At 39.1% G+C, this 24,011-nt stretch overlaps 1 protein-coding gene across 1 annotated transcript in view; it reads right to left on the reverse strand.

The window, feature by feature from the left end:
* The window catches only part of lrfn2b (leucine rich repeat and fibronectin type III domain containing 2b), a 136,630-nt gene that overhangs the window by 106,876 nt on the left and 5,743 nt on the right, over positions 1 to 24,011 (reverse strand). The window contains exon 2 of the mRNA XM_053613670.1: positions 15,500 to 15,556. The gene's annotated coding sequence lies outside the window, so the exon portion shown is untranslated. The remainder of the gene's footprint in view (positions 1 to 15,499; positions 15,557 to 24,011) is intronic.

A 24,011-nucleotide genomic window follows, 5' to 3' on the forward strand; every position in this document is an offset into this window, starting at 1 on the left:
CTTCAAGTTACTGGAAGGTTCCGAGTTCAAATCGTATCAGCGCTACAATGCCGCTGTGGTGTCCATGAGCAAATGTTTGGCTTTATGCGTGGATTTGATTCTGTCTCACTTATAAGTCACTTTGAATAAAAGCGTCTGCCAAGTGAATAAAAGCAGCCACTCTTCCATCTGACAAACACTTACGAATCAGCTTCCACTTATGATTTCGAATGATTTTCGCACCAGATGCCTTGTTTGTTGTTCTTGCCAAAGCTGATTCTGCTGGCAGCCTCAGACCACGGAGAGCACATACTAGTACACATTTTCATATCAAAGTCGTAAGTGTGCAGTCTCTCTGATCGCATATGTGTTTTAATGACAGTCTGGCAGAAGCTTCTCCGTCCCGGACCAGCACGACCGCAAAAAGTTGCAGACGAAAAGGCGACGAGAGGCGGTTTACATCTTAAACGGCGTACGTGTTTTATAGGTTCTAGTTACAGATGGCATATCTAAATAAATAAAACTATATTAAGGTAATTGTGGAAAGAACATCCAGTAAGCAGAAAGTAGGTGCGTGTCTGTATTTTATTTAGGCCACATATTTAATACATTGTGCTGCATTACTATTTTTGGCTCTCATGGCACAAATGGAGAAGCATGGCACACCGTGGCTGTTTTTCCCAGCATGCATTGCTAACGCAAAATAATTCCGTTCAGAGTTACTTTGGTCGTCATTAATATTTGATACAAGCACTGAGTGTGTGTTATTAATGCTGCAGCCCAACAGTAACATTACGGTGAATTATTATTTTAATGTGACACATTGGCAATAAAGAAATGTTGTTCTTTTTTTTTTTTTTCTCCTTCTTCTTCTCATTATTATTCTCCTAGCAGATGTTTACAGTAGACTTGTGCATACTTTCACCCTTTCATCAGTCTCACACGGTGCTTGTCAGCATTCTTTGAACATCAAATTAATTGGGTAAGGCTTTAATGAGAACAAAATTGTCCAAACAACATCAGCATGTACAGCATTGCTCGGTCTGCTGCAGAAGTTGGTACGTCCTCGTTTAATTTGTAGCAATGCAGAAACGTAGTTCAATCGACACTTTGGCCAAAAAACGTCATTTATACACAGCGTCTACCTGCTGTAAGCGTAATCGGCTGTCTGTTTCTGAGGTTTGCTTTTTGCACTGGAGCTACGAGTCCAGTGTTCCTCCGAACAAGTAATGGAAGTCTCTCGTTCCTAAAATCTGTCCCGTAAACGCACAGCCAAATTTTCAGACAATTTTCATAACTTTGCTTTCAATTACCTTGACATGCTGCATAATCTCATTTCAGAATATACGATTTTGTAAAATAGCAAGGGTAATCCATATGTAAAGACTTGTATTTAAGTCTAAAGTGGAACCACCACCGACATTTCAGTTAACAGCAAGATTATTCAAGTAAAGTACTTTAAAGTGCTGCCTTTTTTTTGCCACGGGAAAAATCCAACATCATTCTTCAAATAGAAAAGAAAATGAAGTGTTGAACTGGTAAAAGTGCTGCATTTGCACTTGCACGCTTATTTAAGTCCCTATTTAAAAGCTCCGCCGGTGTAAATTGCGTCTCGGCACAAGGTGCGCTGTGCAAACACAGTTCAATAGTTCAATGTCACTCATACCTTCTCTTCCCTTCCAGTGCTCTACCCTCTCGTCCTCTCCTCCTGGTTAAAATCCCATCATCATCATCATCTTAAGGGCAGCAGGACCATTTTTCGGCTCGAACGAAGCGTTAGATGAAGGATCGAGTACACATCACTGAAGAATTCAAAGCCACAAGTCACTTTCTGCTGCCGTGGGTGCTCACAAAAGACGGCACATCCCAAAAACAGATTATGTCCAAGTCTCACCCTTTCTTTAGAAGATAATCTCACCTGGATACTATAGACTTGTATATAAGAACTGCTGCTGTAATCATAAAGACTACAAAGCTCATACTGGACATCCTTTCATCACATAGTGAAAAATATCAAGAATAATGATTTACACTCTGTTGTTACTATCAGGTGTCACCCAGAAGAGCATGGCTTCCCTTTGGAGTCTGGTTGCTCTCAGGGTTTCTTCATGTTGAGGAGTTTTACTTGATACTTTGTCATCTCCGGCTTGCTCATTAGGGATCTAAATCTACATCCAGATTTCTGTACAGCTGCTTTAATGTTTACTGTTGAACACAGTATGCAATACAAACAAACAAACAAACAACAAACGAAAACTTAGTTGAATTACAAGAAAATTCATTGTAATTTCACAAATGTCATTTTGGAAGAAAAAAAAATTGGTACAAAAATCCCTCAAAATAATTAAATAATAATAATAATTATACTAAGTAAATAATTTTTCTTCTAAATAACAACAGTATGCTGAATTGAGTCACTCACACTTCACTAAGTAGTTAGCATTTTGGTTAGTTAACAATCATGCTAACAATTGTATATATAGTTTTTTTTTCTGTGGTATACAATCACTAAAAAATAACATTTGTGATGGTAAACTTGCCCATGCTAGCCCCGTGCCTTTGTTATTTAAAGCAGCTGACTGGACACGAGCAGCGCTCACGCTATGAATAGCAGAAGCATTATTTTAAGATGTGAAAGCTGGTATGTAGGTTAATTCCCTCTGTGTCATCTACTCCACTTCAAAGCTCTTTCCTTTTTTTATTAGGCTTCATCGTCTTCGTTTCAGGGTTGAACAATTCAATTTAAAGATGGAAAAATAAAAAAAAACAATCGGAAACCTGATTAGACGAGTGCTCAAGCGATAATCCATCATGACAACACAATAAATTCCAGAGTAAACTTTCATGTTTGTTCAGGGGTTTTGTTCTTCTTCTTTTTTTTTTTTTTTTGGACTTTTTAATTGTATTTTTTCAGCAAGTAAATCCAAAGGACTACAATTCTTCCACAAATCATTTAGCATTTTGTGACTGATTGCAGTGGCAGTGTGTGTGTGTGTGTGTGTGTGTGTGTGTGTGTGTGTGTGTGTGTGTGTGGAAACTGTAGTTCAACAGGTTAACAGTGAGGAATTACAGTCTACAGAGATAGACAGATGACCGGCGATCATTTCAGAGCTTGAGACTTGCGCACCATCGCTAAAGCAAGCTAGCTAAGTATGAAGAACTCACAGTGACACTGGCAACACGGAGGGAAAGACACTGTATGACGCTGTCACCACACCATAACCTCAAATTTGAACACATTGTCAGAAGTCAAAAAAGATGCTAGCCAGACTCCGTTAGCGACTTTTATCTCACCGACGCATACATGCAAAGCTAGAGCTGAGAGAAGACGGCTAACAGCCGAAATATTCGGTTGTTTTGTCGTAGGTGAACTAATGACAGGCTCGAGGTGAACACTTATCTCATATGTAAGCGGTAAAATGGAGATAAAAACAGATTTTCAAATATAACCGCTATTGTAGCAGATGCGTTTGTGTCTTTCTGTGGCTACATGCTAAACGGTGTGTCAGTATAGCACACCGCCTGTCACAAACTCCCTCAGTGAGCGTCGCCGTTCCCAGTGTGAGTGCTGTTAGCTTGTCGTTTATTATCAGCTCGCCACATGATTTTGTTATCGTTTTGGCTTTGTTTTCTCCTCCCTTGTATGTACATTCTTCTCCTCCTCATTATTTCAGTATATTAACCATGTCACCCGTACCTAGTTATTAGTTAATCACACAGTGTCTATATTTCCGAGTTATGTTCTTGGTCATGTGTGTGTTCTTGTTTTTTGTTTCTTGCTTTTCGCCTGTCTCATGTTACCTTGCATGATTTCTTAGTATTCTAGTTTTATTTGTTAATATTACTTTTATTATTAAAACCTTGTGTCCAGTTTCCAGCATCTTCTTGCTTTGACTCATCACACGGCGTAAACTCTGAGCACCGTGCCACGATTTCCAGCTTGCGATCAAAGCTGCCTGTAAATCACCAAGCGTTAAAAGGCCTGGAGTAAAACAAGGCAGCCGTTTTATATTTTTATCTATCATTTGTAATTAAAGTGTTTTGTCGAGGTTTTGTTCTGCTCATTTGTTTAGTTTAATCCACAATGTTACGGATCCTAGTGTAGTATAAGATTTTGCTAAAAAAAAATTTTTTTTTGCCAGATATCAGAAACATGAAAACTTTCCCATTTGTACATGAATAAAAACTAATCTGATTTAAAATATAATAAGATTGATGATGATACTGCCTCTTTCCTCCATGTAGCACTATTGCTAACATTTGTTCTGGGTGGAAATGCATGGGAGAATGAGAAACACTGGGGAACAGAGAAACACAAAAATATCCAGACAGGTGGAAAATAGTTTGAGAAAACAGCGGGTGGTTGCCAGAATAATTTTTGCGGGTGTGTCTTGGTACCAGTGAGTGTAAACTCAGCTGAGGTCTTTTATCCTCCAAGACAACGATCTGGTAGCAAATCTCTAAAGAAAAATTTTACACTTCATTCACACTGCTAACGGAAACAAATGACAAATCTGCCGTGATCTGTGAAGGATGAACGCATCCGAATGACATTCTAAATACAGGCCTATTTAATGAGTACGTCTCAATCCCACTTGACACACAATGGTTTAAAACCAGCATTACTTGACCCCCCCCCCCTTTTTTTTTTTGCTTATAGTAACACAGCTGCTTTGGCTCGTGAAGAACTTGATAATTAATTGTGATGATTTAATGGCATTAATCATATAATTCCCAGCTCAACCCTGATCTTTTCACTGTTGATTTATTGACATATTAGATCTGAGCTCTCCGACCATCACGACCCGCTGTCCCCGGTCCATCACTTTGAATATGCAGTAGGGCAATGCATAGAATCCTGCAGATACACGTCAAGAGCTTCCGTTAACGTTCACTCCAGCATGGGGCAACATATGATCTCAATGATTTTGACAATTGCATGGTTGCTGGCTAGTTTGAGTAATTCAGAGACTGCTGTTCTCCTGGGATATTCACACACACACACACACACAACAGTCTACAGAGTTTAGACATAATGATGTGAAAAAATGTCTACTGAGTATTCTGTGGGTGTAACTGTTGATGTTGGTGATGAGAGAGGTCAAAGGAGAATGGCCAGATATATATATATATATATATATTACAGCAGCAGTGCCCTCCACTAATATCGGCACCCTTGGTAAATATGAGCAAAGAAGGCTGTGAAAAATTGTCTTTATTGTTTAACCTTTCGATCAGCCATCTGTACTTTACTTAAGTAGAATTAATAGTGGATACTTTTGATTTTTACTTCAATACATTTTGCAGCAAATATCTATACTTTCTACTCCACTACATTTCTATAATGCATTCTGTTACATATTATGATCCCATTTTTTTTTTTTTTGCCAATATGTATACATTTAAGAATAGGGAGAGCGTTTCTGGTCCACTAAAGTTTAAACCAAGTAAGTGCGATTCCTTCTTCAACGAGAGCAGAGTGCGCCTTTTACAGCAGCAGGAGCCTGACACTCAGAAAAATGGATTCAGAAGAAGCAATCTCTCAGCCATCTGATATGTGCCACCCATGGCCCTATTCAAAAGAGTTATTTGAGATAACAGGTTCTGGGAACGACTGAGATTTCGGTGCATTCTTCGTCTCCCTCGAAAACACAAGTTGCTGGCTTTCAAGAATTCGCATTCAAATTTGAAGAAACATGTTGTGGTAGAATGTTTTTTCATGTAAAAGTTAATGTGGCAAGAATATCCGTACAGAAGTTACAGAAAGGAAAGGTTTAAAACTACTAATACTCACTAGCGGTGTTTAGCTGTGTTTAAATTCTCATTTCAAATTCATTCATTCTCATTTTCTCATTCTAAGATCTACCGTCGCCTTAATTAGGCTCAGATCATCGTTCCTGCATGGCATGCAAATCCAGTGCCTATTCCTGGGATGTTTAGTAGTGTGTTGGATTTGTTTTCTACACTGCAGTCAACAGAACACAATCATTTGCATTAGATGGCTATTTTACAGTTAAATAAATCTTTTTAAAAAGGTATAACCAGTCTTCTTTGTTGTTTTTGTTTAATGGCATTTAACTCTTCAGGTCAAACCTGCGGGATAACTCGTCCTCTGCTGAATTGTAAGTCCGAGTGTGAACTGTGCCACAGAGGGTAAACATAAGTTCAACAACCTTTCCAATAATCAAAAGAGTTTGCTTGCAAGTATTACCAGTAGCATCATCTTTAGCATTCTTTATTAAAATGGCACAGCCCATACTATGTTTTAATTAAAATAGAGATAGTTGTAATGGACAGCCCATTAGGCAAGTACCATCCATCCATCCATCTTCTATACCGCTTATCCTTTTCAGGGTCACGGGGAACCTGGAGCCTATCCCAGGGAGCATCGGGCACAAGGCGGGGTTCACCCTGGACAGGGTTCCAATCCATCGCAGGGCACAATCACATACACACTCACATTCATACACTACGGACACTTTGGACACGCCAATCATCCTACCATGCATGTCTTTGGACTGGGGGAGGAAACCGGAGTACCCGGAGGAAACCCCCGCAGCACGGGGAGAACATGCAAACTCCGCACACACAGGGCCACGGTGGGAATCGAACCCGAACCCTGGACCCTGGAGGTGTGAGGCGAACGTGCTAACCACTAAGCCACCGTGCGCCCCTTAGGCCTACTTACTTTTACTTAAACAAGGTGGTTAACGTGGTACTTCTACTTTTACTAGAGTACATTGTTCTCTGGTTATTTGTACTTTTACTTAAGTACCAAGTTTGAGTACTTCCTCCACCACTGCTCAAACTACCCAAAACACTTGGCCTCCTGGAAGCGCACGCAAAATACCATTGATACCACACTATCCGAAACCATATCCGCAAGTGTGTGACATCACTGAACAACTGAATGGAGCTTGAAGCAACATGGAAATGAGCTCGATATGGATCAAAGAAATTAATTTGGGTCAGAGGACTTTCATTAGTTCTTAGCAACATTAGTCTTGTAGCTCCAATGCAACCCTAAAGAAGCAGATGTGTCTTGGTTGATGAACTAATTTGCCCCATTTCAACTGGGAAACCAAATCATATTGATTCTCATAAGATGAAACTGACACTCTGCACTACCCAATCTAATGAAACATCCAATTTGCTAACTGTGTGACTAAGCCTCTCCGCACCTGCAGTGATAAATAATTGATTAAACAGCGTCTGGTGATTGAAACCCTCTGGTTACGACACATTTTATGAAATCATTTTCTTTATGAAAATGTAACAAAGGAACTGTAATGAAAACATCGCAAATAAAAATCAAAACACGAGAAATTCCAGAAAAAGCATTTTAGTTTGTAGTGTGGAAAATAAGAAGGTGTGATAAATACGAATTGTCACAGATTGTTTGGAATAAACAAGTGTGTGTTAAAGTCACACCATCAGTGTATGATTGGCTGGTGCACATTTTATTAGCGATGATGAATTATAGATTAAATAGTGCCTTGTTACTGGAGCCCTCCTGTTAAGCGCTGGTTTTATGAGAACAGTTATCAGTGGAGTGGATCAGGTTGTCTTTGGAAGGAAGGAAGGAAGGAAGGAAGGAACTCACACAAGGAGAGCAGACTCAAGTCTTTATACATCACCTTGAATATCAGCAAAATGACATGGTCCGTAAGCTCTGATTGAGAGTTCCACTTAAATCAGTAATAAAGTGCTGACCAGTGAAGGCGACAGGAGACTGAGGACCACAAACAAACAAGCGTCCGATACCATCACTAATTTGCAAATGATTCTTGATGAACACTCGAGATAAACGTCTCACTAACATGATCTTTTCTCTCGAGCACTTAAACAGTCAACTTTGCCATCACAACACCAACATGTATACCTCGATACTCATACTATGTTGAGTGTTGTAATATTAGCAGTGACACAATGCCCTGGTGTATGATTATCCTGGAAAACGTAAGGGGAAATGTATACTGGAAAGACAATTGAAAATGCATAACAGTCATATAATAACAATTGTATGCAGTGCATTCATAAAAATGCACAGTCATATAATAAGCATATTAAAGAATGAAACAGCTTACATGAAAACTCAGAACATGAACAGATTCAGATTCTTATGCTTTCTATTCTATTAAAAATATGGTAAGTCTATATCGTGTTGGTGATATCTGGGCGATGGCCACCCAAGAACAGTCATAAAAACTAAAAAAAAAAAATAAGTACACCCCATGGGAATTGTTGGGTTTTTTTGACATCGCAAACATTTGATCATCTTTGAAACTGTGCCTATTAATAAAGGTGATATACTTGATCAAAACTGCAAGAAAAGTATATTTTTCAATCATTTATATCAATAGATGTGATATTCTACTGTGAAAAAAGTAAGTACACCCTTGGCATCAGAAGTTAGTATTGCCCCCTTTAGCAGTCAAACAGAGCCCTCCACTAATATTGGCAGCTTTGGTCCAATTCCAGGTCGATTCATAACATTTCCAGTCGACTGGAACTTTTCATTATTGCCCTGATGGTGGAACTGGGCGTTTTGTTTGCAATTGTTTGAGATCCATGAGAGCAGGGTATTTTTGTGAATTTTTTAAACAAAAGATCAAAAGGTTAAACAATAAAGACAATTTTTCACAGCGTTCTTTGTTCACCAAGGGTGCCAACATTGGTAGAGGGCACTATAATTTTTTGCGGACAGTTTGCATAACTGTCCACATACTGTATTGTTCCATGCAATATTCTTTCAGTTGTAAGATGTTTGAGGGTTTTCTTGCATGTTCTGCCCGTTTCACATCCCCCCACAACATCTCAATGGATTCAAATCCGGGCTTTGACTCGGCCGTTCCATAACCCTCCATTTCTTCTTTCTGAGCCGTTCCTTGGTGGATTTGCTCGTGTGCTTAAGATCATTATCCTGTTGAAAGATCCACTTTCAGTTCAACTTTTGGTTAGATGGCCTCACGTTATCTTCACACACTCTTTGATATGACGCAGAATTCATAATTGAATCAATGAATGGAAGCTGTCCAGTCCCTGAGGCGGCGACGCAACCCCAAACCATAACATTTCCACCACCGTGCTTCACAGTTGGTATGAGGCGTTTCTCCTGAAAAGCTGTCTTTGGTCTGCACCAAACATGTCTGCTGTTACTGTGACCAAACACCTCTATCTTCGATTCATCTGTCCAGAGCTCATTATTCCAAAAGGTCTGGTCTTTGTCTATATGCTAATTGGAAAACTGTAGGCTTGCTCTAATGTTCTTTTTAGACAGCGAAGGCTTTTTCCTGACATGCCTCCCACGCAGGTCAAATTTGAGCAATCTCTTTCTGATTGTAGAAGCATGCACTTTGAAACCAACAGCTGCAAGATTAACTCGCACATCCTGTGATACAATTTTGGGATTCTTGGGAGACTTCTTTTTTCATCAAACGGTCTGTTTATGCGCTGAATTTGCTGGGACAGTCAGTCCTAGACAAATCTGCAGTCGTTTGAAATCTGTGCCGTTTGTAGATTATTTTCCTTACAGTGGAGTGATGTGTTTCAAATAATTTGGAGATCTTTTTAAATCCCTCGCCAGACTCGGAGGCATCCACAAGCTTTTCTGTGAAGTCCTTATAGAACTCTTTAGATCTTGGCACCACACACCTCAATAACAAAGGGAACACCAGAAAGTAGATAAGAGAGGGGTACACCTTGAACACCCCGATCTTCAACACCTGATTCTAATTTTATGGATTTGAAGGTGTTATAAATGTAGGGGTGTACTTACTTTTTCCATGTGAATAATCTGGTATTGTTTGTTCATTTAAATATGTCAATTATGTCAATTATATGTGTCATTTGATAGAGTATCGCCTTTATTAATAGGCGCTGTTTCAAAGGGGATCAAATGTTTGCTTGTCTAAATACAGGCATGTCAAAAAATAATAATAATTTCCATCAGCTGTACTTGTTTTTTCACATGACTGTACATTCTCTCCTGTCAAAATAATCTCACATGTTTATTAATAAAAAAATCTGGAAAACAACAACAAACACTGCCGTGTTTCCAGTTTGGTGGTGAGCAGAGGTCATGGGAGAGAGTGGGAGTCAGAGAGGCTAGAGGTATGGGGATAGTGGCAGTGCCACACAGAGCTGGTACAGGTTTTTCCTCCATAGTAATGCTAGTACATTAATTACCCGGTGAGATTCATTGGTCGCTAGTATCATGCAATATTGCAATACTAAAGAAAATGATCAACTGTGGTTAACACGCTTGCCTCACACCTCCAGGATTGGGGGTTCGAATCCCACTTCCACCCTGTGTGCACGGAGCTTGTATGTATTCTCCGAGCTTCGGGAATAAATATATTTATAAAATTTAGACTAGTACAAGTATGGGATACTACAGACATCACACTGTACATATCATCATTTCATAACTATTTTACATTATTAGTGAATGGAACACTAGTCCCAAACAATCAGATTTTTCATCTTCATCTCTGTGTTCCTGTGTTCTTGTGGGTCCATGAGGTCAGTGCAGGCCGTGTTAGTTTCTTGGCTGGAGTCTAATATACTGGTAGCAATGAGATTTCCATTTCTTTGATGGTTGGCTGGTGTTGCTACATGTAGTATTTTTTAATATACTCAAACACCAATAAACTGCCACACTTGTCTACTTTTAAAGACAATTGGCACAACTCCCGCACCACTAAATATCAGTGTGTCCTTGAAATATAATGGCTGAGCAATTGGATTATATCAATGAACTCACTGACAACGAACCTCACTTTTGCCAGAGTGGGATGACGGCATTCCCTCACCATTCTGATAAGAGCATCTGGCTAATCTAATGCTAGAGAACTTCTGTCAACACAGTGGTGCTGTTTGTAAGGTACCATATCCTACACTGTTTTTATGAAGTCCAGGTAGAATATTTGTGTGGCTTTATGCACGAAAAACAATTGGATTCGTTTTTTCCATCCTGAATGTATCCCTCAGGCTGTGTCTTTAGGACTGTGATATTTACATGACCTCTGTTCTGAGTGGATGGTTTCACAAGTGAAGAAGACTCTGTAAGATAAATAAAGGCTTGTGACTGTCCATAGCTGTTAAAATGATATAAACATAGGTGAATGTTAATTGTACTGTTATTAACTTAATGACTAGCGACTGAATTTACAAACAGATGAGTAAGGTGAAAGCTAGCTAGCATGAGTGTATTGAGAATGGTGTATACGTCATTCTATTTTATTACATAAAATTGCCTTATATTCAGTGTTCATACTGAATTGTCCTGGGTATATAAAATATTAGAATGCAATAATGTTATTTACTGGTTGTTGGTCTGCTCTCAGGTCCAATGTAATGGGAATTGCCTGGTCCTTCAACATAAAATTTTTTGAAACCACTGTAAAGTTACTGATTAACAGTCAGTGATATCACCCGTAACCTCCACTGGGCAGGGGTAAAAGTATCACAGTCCACCATTTGAAGAAGACTTCAAGAGCAGAAGTATAGAGACCATACCACAAGATGTAAACCACTCATCAGCAGTAAGAATCGGAAAACCAGATTGGAATTCGCAAAGAAATACAGAGACGAGCCACAAAAGTTCTGGAACCAAGATGAACCTCTACCAAAGTGATGGAAAGGCCAAAGTGTGGAGAAAGAAAGGATCTGCTCATGATCCAGAGCATACAAGCTCATCCGTGGAACATGGTGGAGGTAGCGTCATGGCTGCTTCTGGAACATTCTCACTAATCTTTATTGATAATGGAACTCATGATGGAGCAGCAGAATGAATTCAGAAGTTTACAGGAACATGAACAATTTGGTCAATGAGTCGCAGGCTTGATGCAGTTACTGCAAGGGCTAGGCAACCGAATATTAAGTGTTCCATCCATCCATCCATCCATTTTCTGTATGACTTATCCTTACTGGGTCACGGGCAACCTGGAGCCTATCCCGGGGGCGTGGGGCACAAGGCGGGAACACCCTGGACGGGGTGCCAATCCATCACAGGGCACAATCCCACACACATTCACACACCCTGGACACTTTTGGACATGCCAATCAGCCTACCATGCATGTCTTTGGACTGGGGAGGAAACCGGAGTACCCGGAGGAAACCCCCGAAGCACGGGGAGAACATGCAAACTCCGCACACACAGGGCTGCAGCGGGAATCGAACCCCCGACCCTGGATGTGTGAGGCGAACGTTAATTTACTTCAAGGCTTACCTGTTTCTATACTTTTGCTCACCTGAAAATGGGTGGTCTGATACAAAAAGTTCTCTGTTTTATGTTTTTTAACACATCGAGATGTAAACACCAGGAAATAAAAGGTGAAATCCTAAACTCCCGTCTCATATCCATCTTTTGATCTCAAACCCAAAGGTCTTTGGTGTATAGCACAAACAAATGAATTGGCCTCGCCATTCCGAGAGTTTAGGAGGAGGAGTATTTTAAACATGTTTGTTTCTGTGATGTCAGTGAAAAAAGAAATCCAAAATGTACTGTTACAGCTTAGTTTCCAAAACCAAGGTCCAAGTGTCCTCACAGAAGCGTGAATGCTTTATACATATTATATTAAGCTTTTTAATATCAGAAAATTTGGGGTTCTATGATAGGAGCCCTTTAATGTTTGTGATTATGCAATAACAAACATAATGCAATGAGCCTCCAGGCTTTCATTCCAGTCAAACAGGAGGCAAACCTGAGAGCTGATTGGAGACCGAGACAAACTGATTAAACAAGCGGAATCTGGCTTGGCTGCTGCTGGGTTGGAATGAAAACATGCAGCCACACCAGCCCTTTGTGTACAAGAGAGAAGACCCCTGCAATAACGTCCAAACTACGGAGCAACAATATGCTCCATAGGTGCACAGCAACTATAGCAACTACCCTCAGCATCAGTTCGGAAAAACTGCAGTATAACAATGTTTTCTGGAACCATGATTCAGTACTGGAATCCATGTAATCCGACCAATTTCTCATAATTGTCATAATAATATACAGTATACATTTTGAATCCTTCAGTTTTAATACACCATTTATGTCCATTTGCATACAAATGGCTGATCTAGGCGGATGATTTGGTCATATTCATGATATATTCATTGAAATTTTTATGGATTGTGCCCCATTATGTATTTAACTGTTTAATGCCGAAAGCCCTGCTGTACAGATACTGCTGCTTTACAATGAGGGTGATTCATCTGACGAGCTCTAAAGACGGTCCAATTCTCTTAGTGTCTTATTTACATTGTTACCAATACTGATAACTGAGATGAGAGAATATAGATTGGGGATTTTAATATAAATGTAAATGTAATACAAACTAGCCTAGGACATCGGGACACAATGTAGCTATGTACTGAGCTATTCGGAGCAGATAGGATGGAAAACTCTCTTCAGATCTCAAAAAGAGGCAAAGAGTGATTAAGTGAGCAAATGGAGTGAGCCAAGAATTTGTAATTGGCACGGTATGGGTCATTTGTGGCATGCTGACATCGACTCATACATACTGCCTCTACACCAGACACTGCTAATGAGAATCTTAGGAAACTTGAAATAACTCTTTCACACCCTCAATTTTTTTTTTTTTTTTTGCTGAACTCTTGTTCTCTCTCTTTCACACTTCATCCATCTTCTCACGCTCTCATTCTCTCACTTGCATTCATGTTACAGCGTCTGTTCTGATTTTTGGAGATCTGATAAGAAATGCACTGTACGGCCAAAAGTTTGTGGACACTTGACTATCACAATCACATGTGCTTTTTGAACATCCCAGTTCCATATTTAGTCCCAACTTTGATGTTATAATAACGGTCACTCTTCTGGGAAGGATTTCCACTAGATTTTGGCTGTGGAGATTTGTGCTCATACAGTCACAAGAACACTAGTAAGGTCAGGCCCTGATGTTGAGCGAGGAGTGCTGTCGCACAGTCAACTTTTCAATTCATCCCAAAGGTGTTCAGTGGGGTTGAGGTCAGGGCTCTGTGCAGGACACTGAATTTCTTACACTGCAACATTGGCAAACCATGTCTACTTGGAGCTCGTTTTGTACACAGAGACATTGTCATGCTGGAATGTTTGAGCCCCTTAATTACAGTGAAGGGAAACGGTAATGCTAAAGCATACAAAGACATCCTATACAATTGTGTGCATGCAACTTTGTGGGGAAGAACCACATATGGGTGTTATGGTCGGGTGTCCACATACTTTTGGCCACAGTGTATTCATAGACAATTTCTACATATCACATCATTTAGCTTTTCTTTAGAAAGTGTTTGGAACTAATATTGTACATACACACTGAAGTCCCTTCTGCAGCTGCTCTTAGACTTCAAATCCAAGTGTCAAATTTCCCTATTGTACTTTACTTAGTCTTTTATACATTTCATGGATTTATGCATTCTTGGCAGCTGTAAGTAAAAGCTAGAGGATGTTGAATGCCACATTTCATGTTGCTATTTTTGCACTGCATCACAAATAATTACCATATAATTGATAATATATAGACATAATTTGCTGCGATCATCTGTCATTTTGTTGCTTTCTAGTGTAAACACATTAGTTTATGTCAACCTGCCATCATCTGGACTTATATTGTCACACACACACACACACACACACGTGCAGTTTTACAAGCTGGCTTAAAGCTAGAGCCATGGCACCATTCCAACATAGTTTAGCATACCGAAACAAATATGTCAGTGTCATTGCAACATTTTCAAAAACAAGTTTCTTCTGACTCATGATTTTTGAATGAATGGAATATATGTGTGATTAAATTATAAACTAGGTTAAATTATTCATCTATTTATAAATATAGATGAAGAATATGTTTACACACATTGGCTGCCACATTTATTAGGGAAAATCTAATTAATCTGTGTAATTGACTTGAATGAGTTATTAGGCAGATTCTTAATGGACTCTTCAGAAATTACTTACTGCATTGCTTATTTCAATTATTTACCATGTAACCATTTTATTTAATAACCCATAATATAATTTGTTTATTCATTTGGTCAGGATGACTCCTCCAGTTCAGTATTCCTCTTTTTCACAGCAGATCTGGTCCACATGGCTTCTTTACCGCTCAGAACAACAAAGCAAAATAACCAGTAGTACAGACTTTTGTTCACGCAAGACACGAACGCTGCAAACTTCACAACAGAAAGCAACACCACAGTATAGTTTACAAAAGGTACAAACTATACTAAATGTACTTTTATGGGTAAAGTGGTGGTACTTAAATTATAATTCCATAAATTAGTTACCCTACACCTTCTAGGTCATCAAAGTTAATGAACAAAAGACATACCCTTAGAAAGGTTCCACCATAGTGACTAGTGTTTATACCCATTTGTAAAATTTAGTACATTTTTAAGTGAACAACAAACTTAAAATCCTCATTTTTATGATGATAATAGTTAATGTCCTGCCTAAATCACCTTAACTCCCGCTCAAGCACCTATTGAAGCAACAATGAAAATTAAATAAAAATCTAATCCACTTACCTGAATCCTAGAGATGGTTATGCTATGGCTCATTTTTTAGCCCAAGGCAACCTTAACCTAAAAGGAATAGGACAGAGGGAAATATGGTAGCTTTAGTAATACGCAGTTTAACAGCAAATGCAATAACAGCCAGAGGAAAACATTATTAAATATGTACAGTGTGCTGCAGAGAGCTCCTTGGACTTCGTGGCTTGGTTTCCAATCTGACATGCACTGTGAATTGTTGGAGCCACAAGTGTGCGCCTTTCAAAGTCATGTCCAATCAACTAAGTTTGCCACAGGTGGACTCCAGACAAGTTCTAGAGACATCGCAAGACAATCAAAGCAAACAGGATGTACCTGAGCTCAGTTGTGACTGCCTTAAGCCGGTTTTACACTGTATCATCCCAGCGGTCTATTACGGTCTATTAGACGGAATTCTATACCAGATGACATGTTCTTCAAGTCAGATTGCATGATGAAGATAGTGACTACATTCTGCTATACTGGGTGCAGAGTGAAGCAGCACACGGGTGTGTAGCTCTTCAACCGGAAAGCATGCACTTGGTTCCCTTTGTCACAGGAGTAAATAAACTGGACGAACAGAATGTCTGCATGCTAATTAATTAGCTACGTACCTGGAAGCTGCAATTCATTCTCTGTTTCTTTCCATGTCGTGTTTCTTTCTGTAAGTGTGATGAGACATTACAGAGACATTCTTACTGCTGCCACAATTCAACGAACCACTCTTCTTTTAAATCCTATATGTTTTGTTATATTTCGTCATGATCACTAGTGTATTTGTAGCAGTCCTGTGAGTTTTGTGTAATCATATGCCGTCCATCTATTGCAGGTTTCTGGATGAGTGTCATAGCAGCTGTCACACTCGGGGATTTTAATCAAACTTTTCTGACACTGCCAGAACTTAGCAGACATCTGTCTTTGGTCACAATTAAATCAGCCGCTGGTGAGCATGTCACATTATGTAGTGTAAGACCACCTATCTCAACTCCCGACCAAATATTGTCCTTTACGACGTGCCACTGTGCCTGCAACAGCAAAATGGTGATGAAAATCGTAGTGTAAAGCCGGCTTTAGGCAAGGGTCTAAACACGTGTCCAAATGAGAGATTTCAGTATTGATGTTTCATAAATTCACACAAAATCTTTCAAACTTGTTTTTGTTTTGTCATTGTGGATTGTTGTGTGTTGATTCATGGCCAAAAAGTGAAATTAATCCATTAATACATCCATCTATAATACAATAAATTGTGCAAAAACTCAATGGGTCTGAAGACTTTCTGAAGCCACTTTAGATCCTTGTCACGAAAACCTAGTCTTTGGGTATCATTTGAGAATAATAATCTAAATATGATTTAAAATATTCTAAAATATAATAATACTATTAAATAATCGATTTCACTACCTAGTGAATAGAGATCTGCGTGCTTTCCTCTGCCGTGTTGTTTCAGAAGTAGATCGTCTGTATCTAATTTGCTCCTGTAAATTTATAGCCTCTTGTTTATCATTGGCAAATCTGCTGAAAAACTAAGCCAACTGATACAAACATTTGTCAATCATACAGATACTAAATTTAAGGAGCTAAAAACTCCAGGCTTCTACGTAAAACATATTTATAGCCATAACACATGAGAAAAATTCCAGTCTGGAAGAAGACCCTTGCGAAAAAGAAAGTTGCGATCATGTGCTTTGGCAGAGTAATCAGTTATCGGGAAATGTAGACTGTAAGTGTGTAAAATCATGACTGCTGCACCGTGATAATGTGTAACTGTACAGCTGACAACTAAACAAAACATTCTTCATCCCTAATTACTATCTAAATCGCAACAATAACTGAATAGTATGTTTTAAGAAATAAATGGTGATCTGTGAATACAAATGATTCGGTAAACATTGGACGGCTTAAAACAAAGCTGTCCAGTCTCATTAGCAGGGGCCTGATGTGGCTTCAGAATCCGACTGAACATATTTAATCAATTAGTCTCGGTCTTCAAAAAGCTGATGAGCTGTACTGTGGCTTTTACTTGGCTAGAATAAAAAAACCTGCAGCCACATTGGTTAAATGGATCAATTTGGACACCCCTTGTCCAGAATTTTCGTTTAGAGAGGTAAGTGGCTCTTTGTTTCCTTGGCTCTGCACACTATAATGTGTTTCCTGCTTTAACACATCTGATTCAGCTCATCAGCTCAATTACACACCTGAGTGTTGTCAACTGTGTTAGAGTAGAGGCTGCAAACTCGTTTGGGGTTGGATGCCACATTGGTTAAAATTTCACAACAAAGCGGCCGCATATCAATACATCCAATAACTTGTCGTTAATGATATCGGCTTTATTGAATTTATAAGGTTTAATCACATTGCTTTCAATGTGATTAAACCTATTCTATTCAATATAACCACAACAGACAATGCAGGGTATTAATATTTTGTACTACTGTAACTTTTTAGCAATAGACACAACGCTAATGTTTGCTAGAACCTCTTCTTCATAATTATTAGTCTTCACAGCAGCATCAAATCATCCCATGACTATTACTGAAAACAGACTTGCTTTCTCCTGGCTGCTTTTATCTGCTATGTCTGTAACTGCCCATTATACTGGTCCTACTTTTTTACCAGGATTGGTTTCATTGTACCTTCTAATATTGCATTCTTTAAGCGAAAGAGTTTCTGCTGTAATTCCCAAAAGAAACACACTTGTCCATTTCTCCTGGAACCCTGTGCACCTTCTATGCCGTTGAGATATTTGTTCAGTGTGCTGCACAACACTCGCCTGTACGTGTAGGTTGAAATGGTGCCAAATAATAGTGCCACTGCATCTGGGTGTCAGTGTCACTAAAAGCTAGATGACGACAATAAACAGATAAATCAGGAACTGTAATGAGTTTTCCCAAATATAAAAGCATCTTAATTATTAATTAGGTCAAATTGTGTCTTAATTATGACACAATTTGGTGATCTTTAATAAAAACAGTGTTTTATTACAAATTTAATGCATGCCCTTCATAGATATTCATTTGTGCACACAAACGCTGTTCAATAAATGACCTTCATGCATAACTCTGCATCGCATCTTTAGCTAGAAATTCACCAAAGTGCATACTGATTAAGGGAAACACACAAAACAACACATGCTATTCTGGTCGTGTGAGAGACACAGTCCTCTGTAGACCCTATTACTGAATAAGCTCTCTGGGTGTCTTCAAGCTTGCACGACTTTTTACACACGCACACACACACAAACACACACACACACACACAAACACCTTTGTTAAGCGTAACTAGGCTTAAGACTGTTTCTTCATCACCTCCTTACTAAAGCCTACTGCAATTCATTAGGGTGACCTGAGCTGATTAAATATTCAGTTAGCACCCCCACCTACATTTAAAAAAAAAAAAACTTTATTAATAAAATTAATCATTTGTTTACGCTACTGCTGAGGAGGATACCTGCTCGGTGGTCGAAAAGCTGGTCTCTTTGCTTATATGCTGATAAATTGAAACAATTAAATGCGCAGGGAGACAAAAGTATTAAGAGCGAATTGTGTTTAATTATGCAAACAACATTAAATGCAACAGGATTTGAGGCGGTGATTCGATTTGCCTGCACAGAGTGATTTCTAGCACAAGCAGTGACCGGAACCTGCCATATGGCCTGGGAATTCAGTGAAATAAAACCCTGACCTTCATCACGTCCCAGTGGTCATATCAAAAGCCTTCGGGCCAATTGCCTGAAGCGTGGATGGGGTAAAGAAAGATGAGAGGCATAAACAGAAGCTAGAACAGAAGTCAGGAGAAGCAAGAAGTCCACTGACTGTCAGAAAGCACTTAGTGAGCATTGTAGGGCTTATGGGACCAGAGCTGAGTGACATGTAGCATTATTTATAGCTAAAAGATCTTGCAGGCATGGTATTATTATACCGGCATTAGTCTGAAACCTGAATACATGTGCAGACTGTGGTTAAAATCAGCATTCATTTGCACAGTGAACAAAACAATCAAAAGTTTTTCTTCGTGATATCAGTATCACCAACAGAAAATGCACCGTCTGTCAGAACGCTATCAGAAAGCAATGAGCGAAAAAGCGAGGATTGTTCTAACTCATCTGAACATTTTTAGAATCACAAAGGTCAGTGCACTGTCAATGAACACATATGTTGTGCCTTCCCTACAGCGACAGGCGATAGACGAGCTGGAGTGGTTCTCAGTAATTCCAAGCAAATAATAAATGGAAAAATAATGATTTTGGAACACAAAAAACAATTATCCCTGTTTCCCACTTGCAGTCTACAGAATTATTGACACCCTTCATTAAAATGAACAAAAGTGAGAAGAAGAAAAAACATTCTCAAATAATGATATCTGAGAATAATGACGCTTTTCCTGTGATGTCTAACAAGGCTGGAAACTGTTGTAGAGGGATGTTTGACACAATATACAAACACATGCACACATTTTTACCATTTTTAAGCTTTTTATATTTTAGGAAAGCCTTCAAATCAGACCGTAGACTTTCAGTGGGTTCAGTTGAAAACACTGTTCAAGGCCTGATAGTTTCTTTCTTTTTTCTTTCAGTTTTTTTATGTTATAGCCCTCGGTGTGCGTAATGGTATTTTACCATCATTTTTAATCCACTGCCTCACCTGTGCACGTCAACAAACATCTGTCTATTTTCTGTGCTATAATCTGTTGTATTCTCCTCATGGTGAAAGATGACTAAGCTATGTCCCATCTCATATTTATGTCAGTGGTAATCACATACAGTCAAAGGAAACAATAGGGGTCCTACTGAAACTAAGAACAATTTAAAACATATAAATGTTTAGAAGCGTTATCATTTGTCTCGTTGTTTAATGCTACATTTCGACGATATCAAAATATTTTCTATCTGCAAGAAGATTCTGTTTAAAAAGATCTCAGGTGAAGTAGTTTCCTTAATTATTTGATTGAAAAGTTTGAATCATTGAGTGTACTCTTATAAAATCATACTCTTTGAGTTAACTCTTGTCTTTCTGCAGAGGTCTTTAAAATTCACACCTCTTGGTAAATATGAGCAAAGAAGGCTGTGAAAAATTGTCTGTATTACTTAACCTTTTCATCTTTTGTTCAAAAGTATTTTTTTCAACTGCAAACAAAAGCACAGGTTTATTTAAAAAAAAACTCTGTTAAAAATAGGTGTGTAATAATTATTGGCACCCTTTTAGTCAATACTTTGTGCTACCTCGTTTTGCCAAGACAACAGCTCTGAGTCTTCTCCTATAACGCTGATGAGGTTGGAGAATACATGGCGAGGGATCTGAGAGCGTTCCTCCATACAGAACCTCTCCAGATCCTTCACATTTCCAGGTCCACGCTGGTGGACTCTCCTCTTCAGTTCACCCCACAGGTTTTCTATGGGGTTCAGGTCAGGGGACTGGGATGGTCATGGCAGGACCTTGATTTTGTGGTCAGTAAACCATTTCTGTGTTGATTTTGATGATGTTTTGGATCATTGTCCTGCTGGAAGATCCAACCACGGCCCATTTGAAGATTTCTGGCAGAGGCAGTCAGGTTTTCATTTAATAAATGTTGATATTTGATAGATGCCAGATTCCATGATGCCATGTATCCTAACAAAATATCCAGGTCCTCTGGTAGAAAAACAGCCCCAGAACATTAAAGATCCACCTCCATATTTAACCGTGGGCATGAGGGACTTTTCCATACGGCTACCTCTCTGTGTGCTCCAAAACCACCTCTGGTGTTTATTACCAAAAAGCTCTATTTTGGTTTCATCTGACCGTAGAACCCGATCCCATTTGAAGGTCCAGTAGTGTCTGCACACTGAAGACGCTCGAGTTTGTTTTTGGATGAGAGTAGAGGCTTTTTTCTTGAAACCCTTCCAAACAGCTTGTGGTGATGTAGGTGACTTCAGATTGTAGTTTTGGAGACTTTCTGACCCCAAGACACAACTAACTTCTGCAGTTCTCCAGCTGTGATCCTTGGAGATGTTTTATCCACTCGAACCGTCCTCTTCACAGTGCGTTGAGACGATATAGACACACGTCCAATTCCAGGTCGATTCATAACATTTCCAGTGGACTGGAACTTCTTAATTATTGCCCTGATGGTGGAAATGGGCATTTTCAATGCTTGTGTTATTTTCTTATAGACACGCCCCATTGTGTGAAGATCAACAACCTTTTGCCGCACATCACAGCTATATTCCTCGCTCTTACCCATCGTTATGAATGACTAAGGGAATTTGGCCTGTGTGTTACCTCATATTTATACCCCTGTGAAACAGGAAGTCATGGTTGAACAATTTCCTGTTCCTAGTCACCCAGGTGTACTAAAAAAATTATTTGTTTTTATAAACGTGTGTTTTGTTTGCAGTTGTTTGATATCCATGAGCGCAGATTATTTTTGTGAATTGTTTTGAAGAAAACATCAAAAGGTTAAACAAATAAAGACAATTTTTCACAGCCTTCTTTCCTCATATTTACCAAGAGTGCCAATATTAGTGGAGGACACTGTACAGTATGCTATATGCCGATCCTGATGTCCAGTCACAATCAGAGCGCTGCGAGAGAAAATCCAAAGTCAATTTCCCATTCATCCCATAAAAGTGAGCATCTGACTAGTTGACGATATAAAAATCTGATAGAATTCTTTCTGACTGAAGACATTTTATTGTCTCACAGTGCGGACAACTTATCACACGGCTAAGCTATCACACAGCCTGCCAGAAAGCAAAAAAGTACTCAAGGAACATGTAAAGCACTGGGAATTGGGAGTTTGTGACTTAACGCGCCAATAAACACAAACAGACACCACCTTTTTTTCCCCATTTACTTTGTTAGACATCTGTTTATTGTGTAAGTCAGTGACCTTGACTTACATTATTTCTATTAAAATGACCCTGAGCACTGAACCCTTTCATATACAACAGGGTAAATCATGCATTCCTGAGAAATACCTCCATGTCATATCAGCCATTTTGATATATCACAATAAACAGATGTCTGACAAAATAAATGGGGAAAAAGGTGTCTCTTGTAGGCATTTTGCTGGCATGCCTGAGTGGAAAGGGTTACTGGAAATCAATACGAAGTTACTCTGACGGATCACCTTTATCCTGGGATGAAACATTATTACCCTGATGGGAAAACTCTCTTCCAGGATGTCAATGCCCCAATCCACAAGGCACCAAAACTTATTGAGTGTTTTGATGGGTCTGAAAATAATAAATCACATTCTATTCACAAATAATAAATCACATTCGAAGGCAGTCACCAGATCTAAACCCAACTGACCAGCTATATGAGACTGGTGTGTTAAACCGCGCTCTGCACCACCATCGTCAGCGCAGATCCTCACTTAAACACAGGATCGATTTATTTTGCACAGTATTGTTGACAAGGGAACTTTAATATGTTAGTAAAGGTGATGTGCCTTTACATCTGTATTGAATTTTATTTGATGTCCTATTTCTCTTTGTGTACTCTATAGTCTATATTTCTGTATTAGTATCACAGAGCGGTTGAATTCTCTAATCTCATAAGTCAGAAGTTGTGCATTATTTTTTTTATATATATATATAACAGCATGGCTCAGACCAGAGCTCCGGGTGTGACATGAAAGGCAGGTTAATTATTGTGCTTGTTCTAATGCAGCATTGTTTCTATAGTAATAGCTCATACAAAGTTGTGTGGTGGACGCGCCACCTACACTAACTCATAATGTAAGTTATAACAGGAACTAATTTATCTTGCTGATACTCTACAACATTAACTCTTAACTATACACTATAATGCATGATGTGTCATTTATTAATAAATCAAACATTGCACTTGTTGAGAAATCACTGTGTTATGAATGGAAGAACACTCAGGAGCATTCTAGGCACGGAATTGAGCAGTTACTGGCTCTCTGGTCACTTGAACTTCTGTTTTACAAAAGTATAATCTTAAACACCAATCAGCGGTGTGTCATGGATATCCCGGAAGCTAGTCCGGACTACAGTTCCCAGCAGCCACTGCACCACACCATCATTGTCACATGACCACCTGCACCTGAATCTGATTCTTGCTAACGCGCCCGGTGTCTATATAGGCACAGTTTTGCACTGCACAGGTTATCTTGTGTTTGTCTTTTGTCGCTGTCGGTTCTGGCTTTGTTATCACGGCCTTTGTTTATGTTTATTCTTCGCTTTAGAGTTTTGCCACAAGATCATATTGTCTTTTTTGTGTTTTGTCTTGGTCTTTATTAGCACGTAAAATCTGCACTTGCATCCGTCTCCGCCTCCCAGCCCTGACACAGCAAAATACAATAAACAAATACCCATCAGTGCATAGACAAGTGAATTTAGTGTTCCTAACACACCTGATTGATCGTGTGAACTAATTAATCAGGCCCTTAATAAGTTGAACAAAGTGTGTTAAACAGGAAATAGATGGGAAGATTGTTCCTGTAACAGATTGTTGAGGCTCCGATCACACTGATTACACCGATTACACTATTATACTCTCAT

The sequence above is a fragment of the Ictalurus furcatus genome, chromosome 25 (genome assembly GCF_023375685.1).
Source record: "Ictalurus furcatus strain D&B chromosome 25, Billie_1.0, whole genome shotgun sequence".
NCBI lineage: Eukaryota > Metazoa > Chordata > Actinopteri > Siluriformes > Ictaluridae > Ictalurus > Ictalurus furcatus.